Raw genomic sequence first — 10,130 nt, forward strand, 5'->3', positions numbered from 1 at the left:
AACCAGAGCAATTGAACCTGGAGCCCCACCCATAAGACAAAATCAATACCCTTTGAAGTTAGAAAGTTGTAGAGGGTTAGCCCCTATAATTTTGAAGTTCCTTAAATTTGGGATATCAGTAGAATGTGAATCCAAATAAAACACGCCCATCCTTCCAGCAAAAAAGGCTGATGATAAAAACCTCCAATTGGTGTGGTGCAAGATTTAAGGGCAGTTAACAAAAAAAGAGGATATTCACCCAGCAGTGTCCAATCCATATACCCTTTTGACCACATTGACAGACAATTTAGGGTTGTTCACTGTGCTAGATCTTAAAGATGCCTTTTTCTGTATTCCTGAGAGTAAGAGCAGTCAAGAACTTTTTGCTTTCAACTGGGACAGTCATGAAACAGGGAGAAGAGCTGTGTGACCTGGACAGTCCTACCCCAGGGTTTCAAGAATAGCCCAACTATACTTGGAAACCAGCTGGCAAAAGAATTGGAGGACTGGAGAAGGCAGCAGCCAAGACGAGTTTTTTTATAATATGTGGATGATATACTAATTGCTGCCAAAGATCAAGATGATTGCATCCAATTCACTGTAAGTCTGTTAAACTTTTTGGGAATAAGTAAGTATAGAGTTTCAAAAGAGAAAGCACAGATTGCCAAGGAAGCAGTGATTTATTTGGGGCTGGAGATCTTCCATGGACATCCATGACTCAGCAGAGATTGGAAAGAAGGCATCTGTCATCTCCCTAAACTCCACACCGTAGGAGAAATGTAACAGTTTAGCTGTGGAAGAACATTTAAAAGTTGCTCGTGGCCATTGAAGGGATAGGAAAGAGAAAATAATTACTTGAAAAATGCTAGGCACCTGTCTAGAAGCTGCCTGCCAATACCAAAAAGATAATATTAAAGACAAACAAGAACTAAAAACTGAACTGGGAACTAGGAAAGTGAGTTATTTGCCTTGAAAATAGAACATCTGCAGATACAGTTACAGGAGGAACAGAAACGGAAACAAAATCTGGGAGAAAAAGATGAGATAATGCTTATGCTGGCTCCAAAACTTCCTAACATTGTGCAAATTAGGAAATTAATTGCATCTCCTGAAGTTTGGGATGGTAACATATGGGGTGATCCCAGTGATAACAAATCAGGGGCAGATGATTTTTTCCCTCCTAATAATCCCCCTATGTGCATAGCCAGGCCCATTATAAAAACTGAGGTAACCACTGGACCTCAGGGTGGACAGGGAAATCATACCCCAAAAAATCCCCATTTGATCCAATTCATGACTAATTTACAAGAATGCTATGACTGTAAGCCAGGTGAAACCAAATATTTGTGGCATGTTTATTTAACTGGAGGAGACTGAATCCTATTAACAGTGAAGAGGCCAACAAGTTTGGGGTCCTGGTGCTATCTTCTGGTCTTTTTTCCCCAAATGATCCATACTCAGTAACAAGTAGGGTGGCATACTGGGCTGGCAGAATGGATGTGCAGGAGAGGGGAAAGCCTCTGGAAATATTTATTAATTCTTTGAGATCTCCCCTGTTATTACAAAAGCTACCTGCATCCAAGCCATGCACAAGCATCAACCTATTGATGCTCCTATTACTACAGCCATGGACTATAATATGTTAAAGCTGCTAATTAATCCCAAACCCTTCCCTATCGCAAAATGAAATGAAATTAAAAGAGATGCTATCACCGTGGAGGCCCAACCAGGAACACAGACTGGGGACACAGATCTGGGTGCAACAAGAGCAGCAGGGCAGAAGACCCTGCCCTTAGTTTATTTTTCCATTATATATCTGTGGCAAGGTGACCATGGATTGGAGAAGGGTATCGCCACCTCTCCTGTCACATTGGTCCAGGAGGCTGTCATTCAACCTCCCCTTGTCTTGGAGAAAGTATTCATAACATTGCCAATATTTACAAAACATGGTCCTGTGTTTACAATTCACCAGCGTGAGAAACTGCACGTTTCTCCTTTAATATGAACGCTTAGCAAACCAGGAAAATTCATGGCAACAGAGATGCAGCCTTTAAAGTACAACTGGTTAGAGGTGTGGCCTCAGCCTTAAACCCTAGGGAAATCCCCACCTGGGCAACACTAATGCATAATACCTGTTGGAGGTTAGATTTGCCTCTTTTACACTTACAGAATTTTTTCCCATAAGTTGCTAAGGAACTTTAACCACAGTGCTTAACCAGAACAAAGGGAGTAGTCAAAGGACATGGCAGCACAAGGCTACACCTATTGTTTTGAGTCTCCGGGAGCTTCCCACAGAGGGGAGATAACTCGAGCTTTGGGAAAGGTAAAAGAAAGAGCTAGGGGGGCAGTTGCTCTCTCTTGCTCTCGGCGTGGAGAAGGATAGTCAAGCTGCCGCTTGCTGCAGGAAGAGTTCACAGCCATCACTCCGTCTCGTCCTGGGAAATCTACCGTCATCTGCTTGTGTACCCAGGAATCCTGAGCTCGCTTTCTCCGGCCCTCCCCCCACCGCCGCTGCTTCTCCGGAGCTTTGAGGCTTTCCTGCTACTCTGTAGCCCTGCACTGCCCTGCCCTGCCAGGACACCCCCTGCTGCTCCAGCTACCAGCACAGTGCATCTGATCTCATCCACCAGCCCGGGACTTTCCACCCTTCCGTCTTGGCCTCTCGGAGTCCTGCAGGGGCACCGATATCAAACTGCCCCGAGTTTTTTTGTGAAAGAAAGCCCTCAAGGTTCTTAGTTCTGTTTATTATTAATGCTGTAGTTGTTGTTTGTTTGTTTTGTCATATATACTAGTAAAGAACTGTTATTCCTATCCCCATACCTCTGCCTGAAAGCCCCTTTAATATTCTAAATTAGAATAATTTGGAAGGAGGGGATTTGAATTCCCTATCTCTAGGGGGGTCCTGCTCCCTTCCTAGCAGATACCTGTCTTTCAAACCAAGACAATGCCATAAATCATGCACAAGGTATGGGATGGGGTGATTTCCATGGCGATAACAAACACACTGGCCATAATATCAGACAAACTAACTATTCATGGGAACCAGGACTTACAGATCATTCACCTAAAAATCAGAGATGGAAAGAGTTATATAATCAAGCACTGTTATTAGGAATTCCAAAAATTGCATACAGCATTGGTAGCAGAGGGGCTGCAGAGGTTGCTTCAATGAGAAGATGGCAGAAGCTTCCCTCATATCAGAGAGACAGTTCTAGTCAGCTCCAAGGCTGGCCAAAGCTGAGCCAACCAGCAACACTGCAAATATTTTTAAAAACAGGTAACGAATTCTGTGCAACAGCAGATGAGAGAGAAGAGTAAGACTATGTGGGTGTCTTGGTTTGGAAAGACAGGTATCTGTCAGGGAAAACTGGAGTTTCCCTTGCAATGGAGAATGTAAAAACCCCTCCCTCCAAATTATTATAATTTTGCAATTAGGAGCTTTCAGGCAAAAATATGGGAATAGGAGTAATAGTTCTTTACTAGGAATATAAAAAATGCAAATGCAGTAATACAAAAAAAAAAAAAAAAACCAAGCAAGCAAACAAACAAAAATCCTAGAAAACCCTGACGGAGTCAGGAATATGACCTGGCACCCTGTCAGCCAGGGTATTGGAAGCAGTCCAAATAAGTCCTTCTGGAGTGACAGATGTGGTTCTCTTGGAGTGGAGATGATGACAGATGCAGTTATGTTGGAGTAGAGATGATCCTGTAGACAGGTTCTGTGGTGGTGACATGAGTCTGGTCTTCCTCTGGGAATCCGGTGGAAAAAAGGATGCCTCGTGTCCCTGTGTCCCCATTTTTAGCTGGGTAGGGAATGGTTGGCTCCTCCCCACTGGATGGTACATCTCACAATGGGATGATGTAATGTGTCATGTCATTGGTGAGCCTTAATGGCCCATTAACAGAAGATATCCCCAGAACATGTGGATTTGACCAGAAGAAAGTTGTAGCTTGTAGAGAGCTTAGCAAGACCTGTAGCCCTGTGGAAAGGACTCATGCTGAAGCAGTTCTTGAAGGGCTTAAGCCTGTGGGGTGGATCCATGTTGGAGAAGTTCATGAAGGACTGTCTCCTGTTGATGGGACCCCATTCTGAAGCAGGGAAAGAGCATGAGGATGAAGGACCAGCAGACAAAGCATTATGAACAGACTACAACCCCCATTCCCCATCCCCTTGCACCACTCAGGGGGAAGGCGGTATGTAGGAGATTCGGGGACAGTCACAAGATATCTCTGGAGTCCGGGCAGCTCTTGAAACATGCAGTTTATTGCATAGGGTCATGAGTACAAGATCCCTGCTTAAAGCTGCCAGCCACAGCTAGAAGCGTGCCCAGGAGATATAGAGCAAGAGAGAGAGAGAGAAGGAAAATGATGAAGAGAGAGGAGGAAGAAGATGCCTAAGTTCTTGTTACATTACATTACACCTCTTTTTGTCTTGAATACGCTAATTTACAATCATCCAACCAGTAAAAGACACAAATCCTATAGAAGTACTACATTGCCATATTGTGTTACATTTTAAACTCTAAAAGCTAGTTTCTAGACCCCTTTTTTCTTCCCTGCCGAGTCGGCAGGGTCCCCCCAACCTTTGGACCCTTGGCATCCCTTTATTTGCCAAGGGTATTGTTCAATCAAGAGAGATTCTCTTTCAGCTGGCTAAACCATTGCTTTCCAGTTGTTCAGTAACTAATAGCTTGGCATCTTACATCTCAAAGTTCGCCTTCATTTCTACTTCACTTGTAGGCTTCATATTCTTAAAATCTTTTGCCAAGGAATCATATTTATAATGCTTTCCTATTTCATCCTTCCCAACAGCGGTAGAAAACTTGGGAAAGAAGTTGAGTTTGGGAAGAAGGGAGACATAGGGGGAAGGTATATGTATTTTTATTTCTCACTATCCTACTTTGTTATTAGTTGGAAATAAATTAAAATAATTTCACCAAGTCTAGTCTGTTTCCCCCGTGAGCAATCTCCCTGTCTTTATTTTTACCACAAACTTTTAGACATCTTTTTCTCCCCCTGTCCTATTGAGGAGGTGAAGTGATAGAGCGGCTAGGTGAGCACCTGGCACCTAGTCAAGATCAACTTACAATTCACTCCTGCCCATTTTTAAAACATTTATTTCTTCAGTACAGAATCAGACAAAGTATTCAGCTCATAGCAAAAAATGTTAATAAACATTCTCTTCTCCAATTTCTCTTTACTCTCACAAATTATTGGAAGATGCAAGAACTTGAATCACTTTCAATACAGTTTTCTGTTGCACTTAAAAGTTAAAGTCAAAAGAAGTATTAGAGTATTTATCATATAATAACTACAATTCAGCGTTGCCTCAAATAGGTTTCCCCTGAGTTGACAATAGAGAATAAGAAACTGGTACCTAACCTAAATAGCTTACTTACCTCCTCCTACTTTGTGCAGGTGTGCTGCAGCATTCCCCAGACAAGTGATGTTGGTTGGACCAAGACAAAGGAGGGTCCCTATTTGATGCCATCTCCCATGGTTGCATTGGTGATGCAGTTGGTGATGCTGTTGTATGGTCAAAGACTGAATGAGAAAGGCGTTGCCTCTTGGGACTTGAACTATCTTCACTCTGTGCCAATGTAAACAAACAAACAAAAAACCAAAACCCTCAAATGAGTGATCTGCTTCCCATATTGAAACTCCAATATTTACTTCGGTTAACATTAGAGAGGGAGACTTAACAGACTAGATCAAAACACCATGAAGTTAAACAAGTATAATTAGTTATAGAACCTGCTGTCTTCATAATGCAGAAACTTAATTGCCCACTTGAGCATTTTTACTAAAGCATATTTTCGCAACATCAAGATACTTTAAATATTAATGGTAAAGCAACCACAGTAGTTATATCAGAAAAAGGAGGAAATGTTTACTTCAGGAGAAAGAGGAAGTTCCTATTTTGTTATAATATTCAACACAGATACTTTGATAGATTTAGGACATAAACACATAAATGAGTGATCCCAAGACCTTTTTTAAAAAGATAATCATAGATTTTACATATTTGATAGTAAATAGATGTCATATAGAGTCCTAGTTCAGCATGTACACTTCATTATTACCAGGTGCATGCTTACATAACTAAAAAAAAGTTGTTAAATGCCTGGAGTAAAAATCAGCTCTGCTATCCAGCATAGAGATGCCTCATCTTTTAACTTGATAGTGCAGTAATAGTAAGAAACAGGTAAAGACAATTTGATCAAAAACAACCACCACAACTTGATTTAAGTTTGTCTATTTTACTGAAGCTCTACTGGGACTAGTTAGCTCCTAGAGTTCTCAGTGTAATGATATGCCAACCATTCACCTCTAAGTTCACATTCAGTCTGGAACATAGTGACCTCTTCTTTTCACAGCTTGTTCGTGCTTAAAATGGTTAGCTAGACTTCTCTTCTTCATCATCATCATAATTTCAGTTAAGAGCTATGATGGGATGAGTTTTAAGAAATTTTGCAGCTATTTTCAGATAACTAATACAGAGAAAATTGAGCTTCTTTACAATAATGTCCTGGTTTAAATGACAGGTGCCTGCTAAGGAAGGCAAGAACTTTCCTGGAAGAAAAAATATGACCCTCTCCCTCCAAATTATTATAACTTTGAAATTACAGGGCTTTCAGGCAAAGGTTTGGGAAAAGGAATTCCAGTTCCTTACTAGATATAACTACTTACTATATATAACAAGACAGACAAATAATAACAACAGCAACAACACAAAAACAGAAAACCCAATAACAGCCTTTTCCTTCCAGTCAAGCAATTTTTCCTTTGGTGTCGTAACCCTGAAAAAATAACTGTCGTCCTGAACTTCCCCTCTAATACTGACAGAACCCTTTTGCTTCACATAGATTTGAAGACTATAATGTTTTAAAGCATCTCTACACTTATTCATTCCTCACAATTTTCCTCAGTCTACCAAATATTTATTTTCTTCTTATTTCATTGTCCCTTTAATGGTTTTGTGAGAAACAGCTGCTCACTTTAAAATTTTAGAAGGTTTATTAAACCTTAAAAAATAAAACAAAGACTAATAAGGAGAACAAGCAGAGCTGGGAGCATGGAACTAAACTGCCATGTGCTCATCCACAATATGGCTGCTCCGCCTTTTATACCCTTGGTGTTGCTTTAGGCAACCCTAGCCCTCCCAACATCTGACAATCAACTCTTCTTTGTCGTCCATTGGTGGAGACTACTTTCTTGCAACTTGATTGGAGGTCAGGTGTTGTCATGCCATGCCTCCTAGTAACAAGCCTCCCCTCCTCCCAAATGCCCCATGCAAGGGGCACATGTACATGTCCTACCTCCACATGTCCCAACTACCAAGGCTGTCTCTTGGCAACCATACAAGGGGGAAAAAGGGGACTGTGGGTAGAACAGAGGACATCCAAACAACAAATCACAATAACATAACTATACATCAATAAAACTTCTCTTAACATACTGTAGTGGTTTCAGGTTCGCCTATTTTTGATTTCCTGAATTATATGTAGTAGTTTGAGTGCCCACTAGAATTATTTACTCTTTTCTGCTGTGAGATAGGATTAGGAGAAAAAGCAAAGCAGGCTCAAACTTTAAAGGGTATAAAGAAAGATTTATTAACTGAACTACAAGAGAGAAAAAAATAATAAGAATCAGAACAAAACTTTCAAAACACCTCTCCTCCCCTCATAACTTTTCTTTCCCTTCTTACTGACAATGTATAGAGACAAAACTTGGAACCGAGGTCAGTATACCACTTTTAAAATAGTCTTTCATCAATTCATTTAGAGAGAGAAGTCTCTTTTGGTCTGCCATGGAAACTTCCCACAAGACAAACAGTCCTCTTGTGGCTTTTAATTCTCACAAAAGTGGCCACCTGGGAATCTGAATTTGTGAAGTACCTCCCATATGACACAGCCTTCCCACAGCTGCATTATGGGCCATGTAAATTCATAGGGTACCATTTTAAAGATGAGCAGTTCAAAAGCAAAGATCCTCTTCATCTCTTTCTGAGATAATTTTTTTATAATTTTTTATCTCTGGGAACAAAGGTTTTCATCTCCTCCTGGGGGAAGATCTTAATCTTCATTTCATATCTCTCTCTGTTCAAATGTCTCATAAGATCACAGCTACTTGAATATTTACTTAGTCCACCACATATACCTTTGCTCATATCTGCAAATCTGAACACTCTCATTTCCCCATCTGTCTTCCATGACTTACAGGGATATTCTAGTATATGACAGTCCATTACCATGGCTTACAAAAGAATTTCAGCCTAAAACTAAGGCATCTTCTCGTTCTCTTTCTATTTAGGCCTTGACTCTTCCTTTTCTAACCTTGATGTCTTCATATTGTCTCTCTACGTGTCTTCACTCTGTCCTTTTCTTACACTTAAGAGAGGATTAGTGCTTTGCAAGTTTTATCTATGTAAGAAAAGAGTTAATATTCTCACCTAGGCCTGCAGAGGTCATAATGGTTTCCTCTGGACAGTGGCCAAAGGTGGTAAATTCAGGCTGCGCCAGTGTCCTGGTTTAGGACAAATTAGGGGAAAATCTCCAAAAGGACCCCCTTAAAAAACAAACCCCCACAACTCCTCCCCCCACCACTGGGTTCGGGAAGAATTTCCTCGGAGGAAAAGTGAAGAAAACCTGTTTATTAAGAAACGAAAAAAGCCACTCCCCAACACAAGGAAAAAAAAACAGCCCCAGCTGACAACAAATATTTTCACCAGTCCAAGAGAGGATGAACAAACTCGGGCAGCCTCTGCTGGGGAGGGCGCCAAGCTTCTCTCGCATATGCAGACTCCGGGGGGGGGGGGGAGGTGGTGGTTCAGGTCCGGAGCCGGTTCCAATGGTCTTCAGGAAAGGGGAGGAAAGAAAAGAAGGGGAAAAAACAAAAACAGAAAAATGGCAAAAAGCAGCAGCGGCAAGCAAAAAGCAAGCAAGCAAGCCAGCAGCAAGCAAGCAAGCCTGCCAGAGGTGGAGGGGCCCGGCTATTAGACAAAACAAAACCTCTCTGAAAGTACAGGAACAGAACACACAATTGGGATACAAAGCACTGTCATCCCAGGACAGCCGGAGCTGTGCTAGGATCCTGACGGCCCCAGCTGCACCTAACTCCAGCTGCAGGCCACTCTGCACAGTTGTGCCTCCTCCTCCTCCTTGGCCGGATGACTTGATAGCAGCGTCCAGAGCTGTCTACAGTGGAGAATTCTTCAAAAAGTCACACTGGGGGGGCAAGGGGTCTGGCCCTCCCAGCCCTGCTAGGCCTCCCGGTGCCCCACTAGGCCAGCTCAAGGCTTTCTTTTCTCCCCTCCCTTTGCCTGGCAGCTCCCGGGCCCAGCCCTGCTCAGTTACCTCTTCACAGGTTGGAAGAAAAGAGCTCTTTAATTGGTTCCACAGATTGTCAATATTCAAAGCTAGTCACTGATTGGTTTTGCAACAGCTTTTCGTCAATCAATGCAAAACCAGCATGCATGCACATATTTATGTCTTAATTGTGAGAGCCAACAATTGCATTACCCATCTCTCACAGACGACACGAAAAGAACTGCACGAGGACACGCTGATGAGCAAAGCAGGAAAAGGGGCGAATTTATTTACAAAACTCAATTTTATACATTTCCTATGGTGCCCGTGGATTGGAGGATGGAATCCCACCTCTCAAACCACATTGGTCAAGCCAACTGTCAATAAAATTTCTCCTCCTACCTAAAATATGTAAACAATGAAGGACAGTTAGCAAAACGCTGCTATTGTTTACAGTATAAAGTGTGATAAAGTAAAAATTCTGACTCCAATATGAAGGACAATTCAGAAGGCTTAGAAAAGTCTTCAGAAACAGGGTGACACCCATCTATAACAGTTTTTAACTTTAAAGGAGTTTTATTTCCACTTTCTGAACACTGTTGGTTGAGTAGAATATTTCATAGAGTCATAGAACAGCCCAGGTTGGAAGGAACCCCCCAAGACCATCTGATCCAACCTGTTGTGGGAAAGGGAATCTAGATGAGATTATGTAATGCCCTGTCCAATCACATCTTGAAAACCTCCAATGATGGAAGACTCTACCACATCCATGGAGAGGTTGTTTCAGTGAGTGATTGTTCTCATTGTAAAAAAATTCTTTCTGAAACTGAGATTAAACTTCTC

Source organism: Prinia subflava (assembly GCF_021018805.1).
Source record: "Prinia subflava isolate CZ2003 ecotype Zambia chromosome W unlocalized genomic scaffold, Cam_Psub_1.2 scaffold_39_NEW, whole genome shotgun sequence".
In the NCBI taxonomy this organism is placed as follows: Eukaryota; Metazoa; Chordata; class Aves; order Passeriformes; family Cisticolidae; genus Prinia; species Prinia subflava.